Genomic DNA, 18,268 nt, shown 5'->3' on the forward strand with positions numbered 1-18,268 from the left:
AGCAAGAAATACCCGCCTCTAAGTGTAGGCTGAATCCAACGCCAATCTCGTCACGACGTTCGTCCTGATCAATGTCCTGCATCAACGTATCAATTTTAACCATATACGTATAGAACCAAATAGTTAAGCCAATACTCAAATCAGGCATGTTATTCTGGGCTCCTTCATTATCTAAATAAACCCCACACTGATCTACTCCAAAACAATTCCCAAACCCTAATTTATGTCACCATTCCAGCACACACACTATGACAATTTGGATTTCCAATCATGCATTCGTTCCCTAAATACAAATGCACAAATTCATACTCAACTAAACTAAGTATCCAACCAATCCAAATCTTTACCCAACAGTGAACTCACCTCTGTTGTCTCCCTGCCTAGAGATGGAATTAGCCAGCACAACCACAAAGATGCTGCTCGCTACCTCAGAAGCACAACCACAATTCTACAAGGCTACTAACAATTGAAATTGCACTAATCTGTAATTCCAACCGAATTCAACACCTAGCTCTACCAACCTCACATCTGTAGTTGTGACCGAGCCTTCACAGTGAGTCCCCACTAATCTCCGAGTGAAGAACAGTTGCTGGAATTTGTGGCCGGAACCCCTACCGTGAATCACTGCCAAAACAATACCTAAATCAACATATGCTTGCATCCTGGCTTCAAATCACAGCTTCCATAGTTAAGAGAAAACCCTAATCGAAACCATACTTTGACCTACCTCACTGCCCGGAACCACCACAAGCGGCGGAGAGAAACCCGACAGCAAACCCAGCTTTAGGCCTGGAAAGACGACGCAGCCTCTTGGAGCGCAAGTCCTCAACCAAAAATTAAGCTCGGGAGCAGGCAATCCGACTCCAGCATCACCGGAGTGCAGATCCCCTCACCCAACCGAGAAGCTCTTGTGCGAAGCGACGTGTTGAAGGGAGACTCTACAGATGGGACCTCCGATGAGGGGTTGAGGAAATCAGAGGCTCGTCTGCGACAAGGCGCCGGCGATCAGGTGCGAGCGTGCGTCGAGGTCGAGTCCATCGGCGAGATCGGGAGGAAAGGGTGAGGAGTCGGCGAAAACAAAGGAAGGGAAAAGGCACAGGACGAAGCTAGGGCACTGTTGTTTCCTATTTATATAGGAAAGGTTTAATTTTTCTACCTAATCAACTCTCTAATAAACCCCTCAAATGATGATCTCCAATACATCTTAAGCCCAATAACTTATCCCCTTAAACCCTGTCATAAGTCCTCCAAATAAATCCAGAAAATGTCCAAAAAATTTCAATAATCATTATAGGTTATTTTATTTTGCCGTATCTCACATTCTCCCCCTCTAATAAAAATTTGGTCCCCAAATTTATAACACAAATATCGGACCATCGAAACCAAAGAACATCCTCCGTCTTCTAGACGTACAACAAGTACCTCTCTAAACGGTAAAGATACTGCTAGGTAACGCGTCTAGCGTGTAGGCAACACCCCCCCAAAGATACTTGAGAGATAAACAAATGGGTTCCACTAGCATCTATTAATAGTCCTATAATAAACGTATAAAGTAAAATAATACCTCGGAAGACCGATCTCTCCGCTCCCTGTGCCTCCTCTCGTGTGACAGCATAAACACGACCCTCCTCCGAGCTCAGCTGAGTCATGCCTGGGGTGGTCTGTGCTGGAATCGAAGGTGGAGGAATCGGCTGCTGATACTGAGACTGAGGCTGCTGTTGGAACGCTGAGTAGGGCTGAGGTGGATGAAAATCCTGCTGTACAGGAAATGCCTGATGAGAAGATACTGTGGCAGAATACTGTGTAGTCGCTGGTTCCTGCCCCTGCACATGATATATCTGTCCCTGAGAAGGCTGAGGTCTTTGCTGATTAGGAGCACTCTGATTCGTTTGAGATCCTCTCTGCTGCCATGGCTGGGTGGGTCGATCTCCCTGACAGGTAACTTTAGTAGTCTCCAACCGAGCCTTCAGGGTACATTCCCAACTCTCATGGCCCGGAAGCTTACAATAGAAACATATAGAGTGATCCAACGGACAATCGGGTTTGAGGTGACTTTTCGAGCCGCACTGGTAACACCTGGTTTCACTATTATCATTCTTCCGATTTCTCTTAGGGGAACTAGTAGACCCATCCGTGGTTCGCCCTGATTTCTGTGGTCGTGAAGATCCTTCGGAGGTAACTTGCAAGTCTTGACCCTTTTTCCCTCTCTTCTGCGACAGCTGCTTGTCATTACTTTTCTCCTGAGCCACTTGTTGCTGAGTTATCTCAATGAACAATGCTCGATCCAACACCTCCCGGTAAGAACTACCTGGAAAACCTGACATCCGAATCCGAATGTATGCAGCAAGACCCTGGGTGAACTGCTGCATCCGGTCATAATCCTGTGCCACCAAATGAGGACAAAATTCTGCCAACCTACAGAATTCAGCATTGTACTCCATCACTGACCGGTCGCCCTGCTTGAGATTCAGAAATTCTTGGCGTCGAGTTAGACAGAAGGTCGCTGGGAAATATTGCCGCTCAAACGCGTCTCGGAACATCGCCCATGTGATGCGCTGCTCTCCAAAGATCGTCTTCTGCATGTCCCACCATGTGACTGCTTGATCTCGGAGATGATACGCTGCCAGTTCCACTTTCTCCTCATCCGTGCAACTCAGGTACTCAAAGGTGCTCTCTACATTCTTCAACCAACTTCGAGCAGCCCAAGGATCTGCTCCGCCCAAATATAAGGTAAATCTGTCCTTGACGGACCTCGCTAGCAACGGTATCCGAGCTCTGTCCCTCATCCAATCAGTAGTAGCAGGAGTAGGAAATGCTGATGGTATCCCAGAGGGAATACCCTGAGGCTGAAATTCCCGATTCCTACCAGATGGTATGACTGAAGGGATCTCCTGAGGCTGACGTCCCTGATCTCTAGGAGTCTGATGGGTCTGTCCCTGACTAGCCGTCTCAACATCCGTCGGATCCCTAGAAGAATCCGCCTCCTGAGTCACTGGTTCTGGTTCCTCGGCCTCAATGGGTTGTTTCCGTGGTCGTCCCGGACCACGACGATAACCGGCTCCCGCTCGACCACGCCTCATACCTGGTGTAAACCACTAATAAGTACTACAAACAATATAAGTTCGTACTTATAAAACTTACAGCCAATAACTTGGAGGTGTTCCGCCGCCGCCTGGTCCCAAATCCCGAAAAGTCACTTCGAGGAATAAAATCACGAAAAATCCAAAACGTATGAATCTGACATCGTAAACCTGTAGCTCTGATACCAATAAATTGTCACGCCCCGAGAGTAAGGTTGTCCGACGAAAATCGGACAGCACCTCCCCTGTAGCAGTGACAAATAGAACCGGTATACAACACCACAGATAATACATATACAAATATATATGTCAACCACGCAGATAATATACAGCCCACACGGCTGTAAAGTCAAACACAGCGGAAAACAAGAATAACAAAGATAAAATAACAAAAACTCACCGCGGGCCGGCCCGACTTAACTCCTCGACAAATACAAAACAAGTCCACAATCTAATTATTACAATGCTAAATTCAAAGGTTTAACTCACAATAAAAAGGAAACCAAAATCATAAAACCGTCCTCGGAAGTGATGTGGGACCGGCAGTCGGGATCCTCCTCCAAGCGTACTAGCATCGCTATCAGCTACCTGGTGAAATTACCAATGCGGGTGGTGAGTATAAAAACTCAGCGGGTAATAGAGTAGAAAGTGCATGAGTATCATAAACAGCTAAGAGTACAACATGATACAGTCTCGGGAAAGATAAATAGCAGATACTACTGGGTAAACAAAGTATATATCCATACCTGAAACCATATCCTAGGCTAGTAAGGGAAGGTAGATGTAGCAAAATCCTGCTACAGTACTGCTCATAACTACATGGTATCATGTGAGGTATATACAGGTCAACAGTAAGTAAGCCAGTGTCTAAACACCTAACATCGGTATAAATCTCAACCTAAGTAAGCATAACAGCATAAATAAACAACAGCAGCATAATCTAGCAACAGCAGCATAGATAAGCAACAACAGCATAAGTAAACAACCAGCAGATATAATAACAACAGCGTATGTACGGATGGTCACCCCGCCCACCTCTCTGCACCATGACCCCTGTATGGGCGAGAGGTCGGATCGATGACAACTGTACCACCCAAAGGCCGCCACTACTCTCGAGTGACCGGATGGACAGGTGCATAGTAGCTGAATAGCTACGTCTGCGACGGGGGTCCCTGCTGCCGCGACTCCAGCAATCACTACCCATGAGTGTGCGAGTGTGACACGACAGGACAAGCGGCACGCTCCAGCTACCACTACCCATGAGCGGCCGAGCGTGCGGCTCAGGCCAACGACCGTCTCAACCACAAGGGAGCCAAAGTCGTCAGCTATGCATGCAATGACATGATGCGAATAATGCAACAGTCATCATATATATATAACGGGAAATCAGGTACGCTACATGAATCCGCATGCTCAATACTAAGCATAAATAAACAGTAATCAAAGCAGGTAAACATGGTATCAGGTGTCCATATATCCAATACCTACTATCTAATGTCTGGTATCTGGTATCCAATACCTAGTACTATAGTATCTGCTAAATATCATGAATAGCAACAAGAGACTGTATAGATACAGAAACGAGTAGCTCAAAGATCGAGTGGAAGTATCAAACGCAGGAAGAATAAGAGTGGAGTCAAGATAGATACAGCAACTATCTGAACATAAAGCTCATGCACTAGGATCAAAATACTAAAGAGATAAAGCAAGAAATACCCGCCTCTAAGTGTAGGCTGAATCCAACGCCAATCTCGTCACGACGTTCGTCCTGATCAATGTCCTGCATCAACGTATCAATTTTAACCATATACGTATAGAACCAAATAGTTAAGCCAATACTCAAAGCAGGCATGTTAATCTGGGCTCCTTCATTATCTAAATAAACCCCACACTGATCTACTCCAAAACAATTCCCAAACCCTAATTTATGTCACCATTCCAGCACACACACTATGACAATTTGGATTTCCAATCATGCATTCGTTCCCTAAATACAAATGCACAAATTCATACTCAACTAAACTAAGTATCCAACCAATCCAAATCTTTACCCAACAGTGAACTCACCTCTGTTGTCTCCCTGCCTGGAGATGGAATTCGCCATCACAACCACAAAGATGCTGCTCGCTACCTCAGAAGCACAACCACAATTCTACAAGGCTACTAACAATTGAAATTGCACTAATCAGTAATTCCAACCGAATTCAACACCTAGCTCTACCAACCTCACATCTGTAGTTGTGACCGAGCCTTCACAGTGAGTCCCCACTAATCTCCGAGTGAAGAACAGTTGCTGGAATTTGTGGCCGGAACCCCTACCGTGAATCACTGCCAAAACAATACCTAAATCAACATATGCTTGCATCCTGGCTTCAAATCACAGCTTCCATAGTTAAGAGAAAACCCTAATCGAAACCATACTTTGACCTACCTCACTGCCCGGAACCACCACAAGCGGCGGAGAGAAACCCGACAGCAAACCCAGCTTTAGGGCTCGGAAAGACGACGCAGCCTCTTGGAGCGCAAGTCCTCAACCAAAAATTAAGCTCGGGAGCAGGCAATCCGACTCCAGCATCACCGGAGTGCAGATCCCCTCACCCAACCGAGAAGCTCTTGTGCGAAGCGACGTGTTGAAGGGAGACTCTACAGATGGGACCTCCGATGAGGGGTTGAGGAAATCAGAGGCTCGTCTGCGACAAGGCGCCGGCGATCAGGTGCGAGCGTGCGTCGAGGTCGAGTCCATCGGCGAGATCGGGAGGAAAGGGTGAGGAGTCGGCGAAAACAAAGGAAGGGAAAAGGCACAGGACGAAGCTAGGGCACTGTTGTTTCCTATTTATATAGGAAAGGTTTAATTTTTCTACCTAATCAACTCTCTAATAAACCCCTCAAATGATGATCTCCAATACATCTTAAGCCCAATAACTTATCCCCTTAAACCCTGTCATAAGTCCTCCAAATAAATCCAGAAAATGTCCAAAAATTCTCAATAATCATTATAGGTTATTTTATTTTGCCGTATCTCACACAAGTAATGAAGTTGAAGCTTCGGTCGACACTATCGGACGAAGTGACTTGCAGAGTTGATGAAGACTTGTAGCACGAGCAGCTTGCAGAAGAAAACTTGAGTCGATCAGAAAGTGTTATCAGCCTCAAACCTCGAGCCTCTTTTTATAGGTGTAATAGACGTTCGGTCGACCGATCCCTCTGTTCGGTTAACCTAACCAGCTCCCTTCCTTCCTGGCTGGATTCTGACGCTAGCTTGATCTCTGGCATTAATTGCTCATTAAGGGTTCGGTCGATCGATCCCATTTTTCGATCGACCGAACAGACTCCTTCCCTATTCGTTAAGATTTGCTGAGATCCGCATTTACTGTGCATTAATGGTTGATTGGTTCGATTGACCGATCTTACGGTTCAGTCGACTGATCATCTCAATTTCCTTTTGCTTCTGATCTGTGCTGATTCTGTGTTGAGTCATCAGGTTTCAGTCGACCGATCTTACGGTTCGGTCGACCGATCATGGCTTGATCGGACTCGGTCTGTTCTGGTCTGATCTGATCTGAACACTGCCTTGATTTCTTCTTGTTCGGTCGACCGATCCTCCGGTTTGGTCGACCGATCCAACCGGACCTACAACATAGTGTTAGACAGAAAAGAATCCTGCAAAACAGATGTTAGCACAATAATAATATTATAATACATGAGTAATATAAAAGACAGTAGAACTGTCTTGATCTCAACTTTGAAACCTTTCTGGTTTCTTCAGTTAGATCAGCGACCTAAGGTTGTTCCCTTCGGGAACTCGACCTCACCGTCGCTCCTCTAGTTGTTTATCTCAATCTACCTGCCAAACTTAGATCCTCCAGATCTAGTTTGGACTTTTCACTTAACTTTGATCGGCTCGCCAGGACTTTTTCCTTGATTTCTGTCCTCCAGACCTCTCGATCGCACTGCCAAGCATCGGGTCCCCTCGACCCACTTGGACTTACACCTGGATTCCACGATCTGCTAAGATTTCTCCTGCCTAGCCTCCAACTAGGTCTTTCTGATTGAGTGAACAACCTACACATTCAGTCAACTTGTTAGATCACAACAAGATTTAACTTGAACCTTTAACAACATCAAAACTTAGATTTGATTCTGGTGCAACTTGCACCAACGGTTAGTTTTGTACTTCATTCTTGAATTCTTTGAACTTTTCAGAGGATTCTGACTTGTGTCTCATCAGATACACATAGTCGTACCTACTGAGATCATCAGTAAAAGTAATGAAGTAATGTTAGCCTCCTCTAGCTGCTATTCTGAAAGGGCTACATACATCAGTATGTATGAGTCCTAACAGATCATTAGCCCTTTCGTCGTGTCCATTAAATGGAGTCTTTGTCATCTTGCTTTGAAGACAAGATTTGCATGTCTCATATGATTCAAAATCAAATGAGTCCAAAAGTCCATCTTTATGGAGTTGGGAAATACGACTCTCATTTATGTGACCCAAGCGACAATGTCAGAGATATGTTTAGTTCAAATCATTAGATTTGAACCGTTTGATATTTATGTTATAGATTGGGTTGCCAAAGTCTAGAACATAGAGGTCATTCATAAGACCTCTATGTTCTCCATAGAACATGTCATTGAAATAAATAGAACAATATTTATCCTTTATTACAAATGAAAGCCCTTTCTTGTCTAAACAAGAAATAGAGATAATGTTTTTGGTCAAGGTAGGCACATAACAGTACTCTTCAAGTTCTAAAACAATCCTAGTAGGTAAAGATAAAGAATATGTTCCTATAGCTATAGCAGCAACCCTTGCACCATTGTCTACTCGTAGGTCCACTTCACCCTTTGTCAATGTTCTACTATTTCTCTATCACTACATATTAGTACAAATGTGAGATGCACACTCGGTATCTAATACCCGTGAAGAAGAAATAGACAGATTGACTTCTATAACATATATACCTCAGGCAGAAGTCTCACTTCTCTTCCTTTTTAGTTCCTCTGGGTATAACTTGTAATTCCTCTTCCAGTGTTTGGTCTCACCACAATAGAAGCAGATTCCTTCCTTAACAACCCCACCTTTGGGCTTCAATGCATGAGTCTTGCCCTTTCCTTTGGCTTAGGTCTTACCCTTACCTTTGGGCTTTCAATTGTCTTTGCCCTTAGACACCATCAAAATGATACTAGGATTTGTCTTCTTAAGGTTGAGTTCAACAGTTCTCAACATGCTCAACATCCTAGGCAGCGGTTTGTCAATTTCATTCATGTTGTAGTTCATGACAAATTGACTATAGCTATCGGGCAATGACTGCAAGATAAGATTAGTGGCCAATTCTTGGCCTAATGGAAATCCCAATTGCTGTAGGTTTTCTACATATACAATCATTTTGAGTACATATGGCCTTACAGGTCTTCCTTCTTATATTCTGCATTGAAACAACGCTTTAGAAATCTCAAATCTCTCATGCCTTGCTTGTCCTTGATATAATTGTCTAAGATGTTCAACCATATCATAAGCATCCATGTTCTCATGTTGCTTCTAAAGTTCAGAGTTCATGATGGCAAGCATAAGGCATGATACATCTAATGCATCACCTTGATGCTTCTTATAAGTATTCCTATCAGCTCTAGTGGCAGTAGCAGGGGGTACTTCAGGAATAGGTTTCTCTATGATGCACAGTTTTCTTTCTTTCTTGAGAATTATTCTCATGTTTCTATACCAGACTAGAAAATTAGCTTCATTGATCTTGTCCTTATTAAGGATAAATCGCAAAGATAGTGTCTTCTATGTACTAGACGACATGGTGATCTACAATAATAAAATACAAAAATAGGTATCATATTAAGATCATTTAATTAGACCTTTAATTAAATGATTCTCCCACTGAATTCTAAAGCTTGTTAGGAGCAGGTCACTACTAGTTCTAAACCCAAAAGCAAAGACATTCAAGTGGGACAAGATCCCCATTATACCTCATCTTGAGTTAGGTTTGGCTAATCGCCCAAGACTTGTATACATTAGGTAGGCAACGTGTATCAATTGGACAAGATGCATATTATACCTTATCTTGAGTTAGCTTTGGCTAATCGCCCAAGATTTAATATAACTTAGGTAGACAACGTTTACCAATTACATCCTATGTAACTCTTGTATCTTTAGGTAAACAAGACTATTTGTTCGTTTGCCCATCTTATGAAATCTACATTATAACTCATCTTGAGTTAGCTTTGGCTAATCGTCCAAGACTAGTATAATGTGAAATTCATCATATAGAATATGCCTCTAAGTTCTCAACTTAGTTAAGTCACACCCAAAGTCCAATAGTCAGACATCACAATTGTCCTGTCGCACTCTACCAAGATAAAACGAGTCACTTTGCTTTGACAAACCTGAATACAAATGATCAAGGTAGTAGTGAGTATCAAACTTTGGTAGGCATATGAAAAAGGACCTAATTATGATAGCTACACATGCATCACATACATTCATGGCATACATCAACATATATGTTAATTTAAACGTGACATGGTTATGACCCCATCAATACGATCTTCTCAAGCCAATGAGAAGATCGAAAGGTCAACCTAGGTCCAAACATCTTCTCTAAGTGCTTCCTTGGTCGTCGTGTGTTGTTGTCCTTCTCCCCTTTTTCACCGTCATCTAGTAGACTAATTTCTCTCTAATTTGTACATTACAAAATCTAAAGAAACTTCGAGTTATATTCGAAGGTAGTCTAATTTTACAACAAGAATGAAAAAGCAAAGGCACGGCACGCAGGTCGTATTATGAATTACAACATACACACACATCCAATCACATTGGGGTTAAAAGCTATAACCATGCACCATGTCATATAACATTCATAATATTTTATGACATAAAATTTACTATGATTTCAACAACAAATTATGAGTCGCAACGCCACAGCGGTCCCACTAGTCGATTAGCGGGCGGGGGTCAAGGGGGGCAGCACCCCTTGCTGGGTTTTCAGGGGGCAGCGCCCCCGAAGCAGAATTTATTTTGCATACTCATTTTATGAGTTGCTGCTATACCCGAAACCCTACTACCCACAATACCAACTATGTTTTGTTCTAAACAAAACACCTCTGGCCGAGACCTTGCTGGTCACACACCAACTATGTTTTGTTCCCAACAAAACACTCATTTCGGTCAAGACTTAGGATTTGGCCGAGACACAAAATCTGGCCAAGACTCATAGTCTGACCGAGATTCACAATCTGGCTGAGACTCATAGTTTGGCCAAGACTCATAATTTTGCAAATCACAGTAAACCTATCATGCAATTTCTATATCATATATAAAATTTCTAACAACTTAGTATATGCCTTCGCAAGTGGTTCTGATACCACTGTTGGGATCTAGCACACTAAACAGGCTTAAGCGTAGAGGAAAATTAACTAGATCCTCTCTGTTGCACCCAAATGATGTCCACATATTTCCACAATGGCATGATATTGTCCACTTTAGGCCTAGATCCTCATGGCTTTGCTCTTGGGCTCTCTCCAAAAGACCTCATGCCAATGGAGATATCATGCATCCTTTTAACCCCATGATTTTTACCAAATCTTTCCAATGTGGAACTTTGATTGAAACCCAGCAATCCTCCCCTTAAACAAAGAACCACAATTACTCTCATAGTTCGGGCCTCCCCGCGAGCATCCGGTTATCCTGACCTGCTCTGGGCCTCCCCGCAAGCATCCGCGCCCGGTCACCTTGACCTACTTCGGGCCTACCTGCGAGCATCTGGCCACCCTGACCTACTCACCACACCGCAAGTACCCGGTCACCCTGACCTGCTCCAGGCCCCCCCCCCCCCGGCAAGTACTCGGTTATCCTGACCTGCTTCGGGCCTCCCCGTGAGCATCCGACCACCCTGACCTACTTGCCCCTGTAAGTATTCGGTCACCTTGACCTGCTCTTGGCCTCCCTGCAAGCATCCGCGCCCGGTCACCTTGACCTACTCCGGGCCTACCTGCGAGCATCCGATCACCCTGACCTACTCGCCTCACCGTAAGTACCCGGTCACCCTGACCTGCTCCAGACCCCCCGGTAAGTAATCGGTCATCCTGACCTGCTTCGGGCCTCCCCGTGAGCATCTGGTCACCCTGACCTACTTGCCCCCTGCAAGTATTCGGTCACCTTGACCTACTCCGGGCCTCCCCGCGAGCATTCGGCCACCTTGACCTGCTTCGGGCCTCACTGCGAGCATCCGGTCACCCTGACCTACTCGCCTCCCCGCGAGTATCTGGTCACCTTGACCTGCTCCAGGCCTCCCACAAGCATCCAATCATCCTGACATGCTCCAAGCCTCCCCGCGAGTATCCGGTCACCCTGACCTACTCCGGGCCCACCCTCAACTTCGTTCAAGGCCACCCCACATGGTATATGGTTCGTACCATGACTCTGATACCATTTGTTGCACCCAAAGGATGCCCACATATCTCCACAATGGCATGATATTGTCCACTTTGGGCCTAGGCCCTCATGGCTTTGCTCTTGGGCTTTCCCGAAAATGTCTCATGCCAATGGAGATATCATGCATCCTTTTAACCCCATGATCTTTACCAAATCTTTCCAATGTAGGGCTTTGATTGAAACCCAACACTCTCCAAAAGATCAATGCGAAGGAGAAAACAATCATATATTAAGTTTTTACATGAGAGACATACCTTTGTTGCGTGCCCTTCGCAAATCCCGATAGTAACTTTTCTTTGGATGCAGATCTCAGCACGTTCAAACATCCGCGCCTCTACGGTATCCACATGAACACATCATTCGTTCGTCATACGAATGAAGCCTTCGGAGAAGAACCATCTTCTTGTTCTAGCAAGAAAAAATGGTTCGTCCAAGAGCAAAATTCGCCCAAGGAGGGAGAAGGAGGAAGAAGAGGGAGATCAATAGTCACTTTTCTCATCCAATGAAAAAATAAATCCAAAAATCTATTTATATTCATCCCATGAATATCAAGGATTTTTGTCTCTTTGTATTTCTTTTAATGGGTTGAATTATTATATTGGATTAATCATTAATCTAATAACCCAATAAGTTTAACACATTGAGTCTAACCCATTAATCCAATGTGTCTAATTCAGATCAGGCTCAATTTAATGAGTGGGTTCATTTGAGTCTAACTCAATGAGTAATCCAAAAGGTCTAATCATCTCATGATTGATTTTTAGGGCTAATTATTAACATGAACTTCAATGACTAGTAAAATTAATGGTTAATATAATGGATTCAGGTTAGACTATTCGTTTGTTGTTCTTTTCGGTTTCTATCCAATGGCTAATGTGATGCTTTGTAATGCTTCGTAACTAGAATTCGAATGCTTAGTCAACCACTAGAGTGTGATCTGATCGCCGATATGTCTAGCACATAGATGGGATATCATCTACAAAATGGTATTTGCACAAAATCTTTGATATGTTTAGCTCGAAGATTTAAAAGGATACTATACATCAGCATTCTAGCAATGAAGAGGCTTCAATTACGTTAACTGTTTCAACTAACAATGGCCTGTCGCTCTCCTACACCTCTCAGGCCCGACATCAAAGAAGTCATCCTGTAGCTCGAAGAGACTAGTATACGTGAAGCACATGCAGGAGCCCCAAATTCAATTGTCAATAAATTTCATGTTTCCGCATTCAATCCATCATATTAAATTAAAACTGTCCTGTAAAATCTTGTCAGGATACCATACATGGTTTCTACCATAATGTGATTAGATATTCACATCTCTGTACCTCGTTAACATGCACTCGAATAAGGATAAGCATCCACAGTTGGAGATCTGTCTTACCTTCTCCAATATTTTTCATGATTGATTCATATTATTTTCGTTAGCTTCATAGTACCTTAGCGTGGTCCATTCCATACCTGACCTGAGTGTGGTAAATTTTATGCCTGATATCTGATGGTGACTATTATATTATAAACGCATTTACTACTTTATTTCACCGTATTAATCTTTCTTGTGTCGTATAACTGCCAAAATTTTCTAGTTTCCATATGAGTTATTGAATATAAGGATAAGGTGTCTGGATAGCAAGACAAGTTACTCTTGTCTCACCATGGACACTACTCATTACAACAGTATCGTCATCTTGGCTTTATTTGTTTATTAATTTATTTATTTATTATCTTGTATGTTATTCAAGTCCTACAAAGTCTATATTATTAATTCATAGTAAGGAACAATGAAAAGAAACATTTCTGATGAAATCATGTATAGGCTTTCCCTTTTGGCACTAAAGTGGTGTTGTGATTTTGTTGATTTGTCTAGTCACGACTTAAAACGGTTGTGCTGTGCATAGTTGTCTTCCCGACTAGATAACTCTACGTTCGTTTGCACTATCATGTGAATAGTGCATCATTTGAGTGAGTGACGGATCCAGAAATTTAAACATGAAATGACAATCACAATTTGAGCTGAGCGCAATTAATTTTTACACAAAACAAGAGACAGTATCCTCTATCTTCGCCAGTGAAATCTCATAATACTACAGGTTACACCGTCAGCAAAGGGGAAGTAACCGTCAATGCCGCCCCTGATTTGAGAGGCAGAAGAGAATAACTCATCCATGTCTTTGGGTGCTTAGCCCAAGTCATTTGCAATAAGGTGTACGTACCATTTCCTTTTTTAAAAGATGTGTGTATCTTTCTCACTTCCCAAACTCCACATTCCATCATTAATTCCATTCAACGGATGCCGAGTATCTCCATTGCCTTGCCTTGCCTTGCCTTGAGAACTTTACACCCACACTTTAATGTCTCATCATCATAATCTCCATGCCAAGTATCCCAAAGCAATCCCTTTCTTTCCTTCCCTATGGATGTTTTGTCCCCCACAAGCCTCACCACTTTTGTTTGTGGGCAATGAAAACTGGAGGGAATGCATGGGGTTGAGCAAAGAACACAATGATGCTAAAGCAATGGAGAAGAGGTGGTGGTGAAGCAAAAGAGCAAGCAGCTCTCCTTGTCCATCACTTTTTTTGCACATGCAGTAGTACTGTGTCAGTGAATGAATGCTTCTTCTTTCCTATTCCATTTATTGTGCTCTGCTCCATCTTTGCAAAAATGACTCAGAAATCACCATGGTCATGCTCGTGTGGATCGTACTTGTTATGAAAACAAAGTTGCTAAACAAAATTGGTTTAAGTGACTCCTGAGAGTACTGCTCGAGAACAAGAACCCCAAACACTTCAGCATGTAAAAGACAGACTGTTAATGAATCTCATGCTCTCTCTTTGTTTTTCCCTAGCTTATGATTTTATTTTTAATATTTCCAACTTTAGAGAATCAGTCTCAGTTGTTGCTGGAGCAGTGAAGCACCTTTGACTGCACGCTTGAATTAATAAGTATATCACCTTGAAATGGCAGGAAAATGATGGCAGAAGAAGAGGCCGGAGTTTGGTTTCTTGCTCTCCTTTTAATTCCATCAGCTGTACATCTTCAATTTATCACGGCTGATCATGTCTTAGAGTGCTGAAAGATAGCCACTGGCAGGGCCGTCTCAAGGTTCCATGAGACCTAAGCCAAAAAAAAAATTAGGCCTTTACTATATTTTTTAAAAAAATTCTCTCATCCGTTTTCATTCGGACTTGGGACCGACAATAGTGGATTTAAAATCTTTTTAAAAAATAAAATATTAATTTAAAATAAATTTTTATGTAAAATAAATTCTTCTATTTTTGAGATTGAATAAATTCTTCTATTTTTCTTTTTTTTCATATGTTCCATATATTCAGAATCATATTATTTTCATAGACATATTTATATTAAAATAATTTTAAAAAAAAAGAAAATATAAGTCCTTAATATTTTATCAAAATAAAATTACTTAAAATTAAATGAACAATAAAACTTGATTTACGTCATATAATTTTAATTTGATGATATTTCAAACGGATTGCTGAGTATTACCTATACAAATACAACAAAAAAATATAAAATATTAAATTTGATTTGAATCTATTAATTTAAGTAGTTTATATTTTATAATAAATTGTACTTAACAAATATATAATAAATTAGATAAGTGTACTTAAAGATTATTAAAAATATATGATTTTTTAAGTGCATATATGTAATTTGTTTGCATCGAGTGAGGAAAAATGAGAAAAAAATTTATACAATTGCTAATAATATATTTTTCCAACTATATTTGAGTCCATTTCATCCATAATTTATTATTTGTACAGAACAATAAAGAACATTTCAAAAATTAAGAAAAGATTGAAAAAAATATTATCCGACGATTGAGGAATGCTAAGGGTGTCTTGCCGTATTCTGAGACTGAAAGAATCACCGATGAGACAATGAGGGACAAAAAATATAGATTATAAAGGATCAAAGATGAGACCAAATTAAATTATGTAGTGGTAGTTTTATATAGGATTTTAGGAGAATATAATGATTATAATTAATATATAATTAGTTGAAGATTCTTTTCCGTCGGAATAAATGATTGTACAGTGTGCACTACTATGCACGGAAATCGAAGTGAGTTCATGGAATAAATGGTTGTACAGTGTGCACCACTATGCACAGAAATCGATGCGCATTCTTGAACTCGAAACGTCAATACTGAATAGGGTTCTAATTAAAATAAACGGTCAATTATTAAATATATTTTAAATTTTTTTAATACTAATGGGCCCTAATAAAATTGGGGCCCTAGGCATAGGCCTTATTGGCCTATGTCTTCAACCGGGCTTGGCCATCGGTCAACTATGTTAACTAGGTCACTGGACTCCAAGGAAGAAGTTAGATGAAGAAATTGAAGATCTTCGATCAGCAATGCCCTAACTCAACTACTCTGATGTTCAAATCAATCTTCGTAAGAGAAAATAGAGAAGATCAACAGTAGTAAAAGAAATACAAGTATGTGCATGTATTCATGTACTTGTACCCGCACGAGTGGACTCTTTCTATAATACCGTTAAGGTGGCATTTCCCCTTCATTAATCAAGTGTCATGTTATAGTTAAAAAAATATCACATCACTATATCTCTATCGTATTAAATAGTCACATCACTCATATCTTGCATTAGTTTAATTATATTACCCCACGTACTTTGACAATCCACATGTTTTATTTATTGTGATGTTAGCCCATGAAACATAACGTCCATTAGGCTATGGGAGCCCACCCACTAAGAGGGATCGAGTCGAGTCAGCGAAACTTAATAGACTAGAGTAACGTGTTGGGGAACTGAGCCATGGGAATCAGATAGACCGATTAAAGGAGTTGAGTGAATTGGTCTGACTGAATGAAACATTGAGTCTAAAGTGATGGGCCCCAGGAGTTAGATAGATCGCTAAAGGTCAATCTCAATCTCTGTTTAGCTTTAAAGAGTCGGAGGAAGTTTCTGATTGTGTGGAACCGGATAGGGAGATCCAAGCCCCTAAAGTTGGATAGACCAACGAATGGGTATCTGAACCGACTGAGCATCGAGGAGCTGAGCCCATAAGTTGGATAGACCAACCAATTAAAAACATCTCAACTGACTAAGCGGAGTGTGAGATTGGGAGAACTGAACTCTTAGAGTTGATCAGATCGAGTGAGTCAAATCGATCGTTTGTTTGTACTTTTTTGTCCCAGATAACCCAATCAAATAGCCCAATTAAGTTGATTTATCTTAACTTTGACGTTTACCTCGGCATGCCCACAATGGATCCCCGTCCTACATGGAAGCTTATGATATCCTCACATCAACGGCCAAAACAAAAGAGAGGATAATGATAAAAATAAAAATAAAAATAAAAATAGAAAACTCTTTCAATTTTTATGTAATGGATGTGTTGTATTTTCCATATTGCTTTTTAATCAACAAAAGTAATAGCATTGATGTTTAATGATATTATTCTATCTATTTTTTTAAAAAAATTATTAGAGATATTTTTTAAAAGAAGATGAAGTCAAATGAAACTCTTTAAAAAGAAAAGAAAATAAATGACAAAAAGACAAATGATTCTTTCTTTATCAACATGGGCCTAACAACAAGTCAATAAGCAAACTTTAAGTTGTTGAAAATTTTATTTTATTTTTTTATTCACTACCTGAAATTCATCACGTGCAACTACAGAGTTAGTTGAAGAAATTGACATAGCACAGTTGATAAGGTGACTAAGGTAGATCCCTAGAGTTAGGGCCGAAGTAAAAAGGCTAATTGATACAGAGATCATAGTTAACGAGGAGTCAATAATCATGACTAATATGACTGTAGAGAATTTGACCGAGCACTTCAATCGATGAGATTTTTTTTCCAATAGCTCTCAAGTTTTCATAGCTTGATTGAAACCTAAATCGTCTTAATCCAATCGGATCTTCTAGACATATTATTCGACTGGATTTTTTATTTGATTGAATGTCGAGTTCTCAAAGTATCTAACCCTCGAAAGCCTATCGGACCTGTTTAGGAGGAATGTTCGATCGAACAACAAATAGGAATCGGTTGACTCATCGTTAAATTATTACAATTAGTAGTTTTTCAGCCCAACGGCCCGATATTCCTTTTTTACGTAACCATTGTTAGAAGATCAAGAGAATATTCCCTGTGTATTCCATATGATACAAGTTGATGGAGTCAATTTAGGAAATACTGCAAAGTATGAGAATGGTAGATCTTATTTTAGTAATGTATTGATATTTGTACATAGAAAAAGAATAGCACTATATAAGGGATCTCTTCCTAAAAGCGTAGGTACACTATGCTCTTAGAATCCACTGTTCACCATCACTACCCTTCACTATTTTCTTCAACTCCTTGTCTAATTTGAGCGTCGAAGTGCCTATGCCGAAGACTAAGGATGTAAATGAACCAAACGATTTACGAACTGTTCGGAGCTCGATTCGGTAAAAAGCTCATTCGAGTTCGTTTGTTTATCTTATCGAGCGGAGCTCGAGCTCAAGGACATTTGACTCGTGAGTTCACGAACATGTTCATTTATAGGCTTGCGAGTTCGGACTTGAGCCTGGCTCGTTTAAAGGGCTCGAGCTTGGTTCGTTTAAAGGGCTCAAGCTTGACTCATTTAAAGAGCTCGAGCTTAGCTTGTTTAAAAGGCTCAAGAACATGTTCGTTTATAAGCTCGTAAATCGGGCTCGAGCTCGGCTTGATTAAAGGGCTCGTAAACATGTTCAATGATGTGTTGAGTTTGAAAGTTT

General features: G+C 41.2%; 2 long non-coding RNA genes across 4 annotated transcripts; both read right to left on the minus strand.

Moving 5' to 3' along the window:
• Window positions 1-400: 400 nt before the first annotated feature.
• On the minus strand, window positions 401-1,096 carry LOC122025418. 3 transcript variants are annotated; one of them, XR_006123702.1, is made up of 3 exons: window positions 728-1,096; window positions 522-624; window positions 401-448 (listed from the first exon to the last, which is right to left on the minus strand). It is a non-coding gene; the product is annotated as an uncharacterized LOC122025418 (long non-coding RNA). The 3 variants fall into 3 exon arrangements; XR_006123701.1 differs by having other exon boundaries at window positions 401-456; XR_006123703.1 differs by having other exon boundaries at window positions 402-459.
• Window positions 1,097-4,795: 3,699 nt separating this feature from the next.
• Window positions 4,796-5,582, minus strand: LOC122025005. The gene is made up of 4 exons (XR_006123572.1): window positions 5,512-5,582; window positions 5,306-5,408; window positions 5,148-5,232; window positions 4,796-4,860 (listed from the first exon to the last, which is right to left on the minus strand). It is a non-coding gene; the product is annotated as an uncharacterized LOC122025005 (long non-coding RNA).
• Window positions 5,583-18,268: the final 12,686 nt, after the last annotated feature.

Source organism: Zingiber officinale, chromosome 9B (genome assembly GCF_018446385.1).
Source record: "Zingiber officinale cultivar Zhangliang chromosome 9B, Zo_v1.1, whole genome shotgun sequence".
NCBI lineage: Eukaryota > Viridiplantae > Streptophyta > Magnoliopsida > Zingiberales > Zingiberaceae > Zingiber > Zingiber officinale.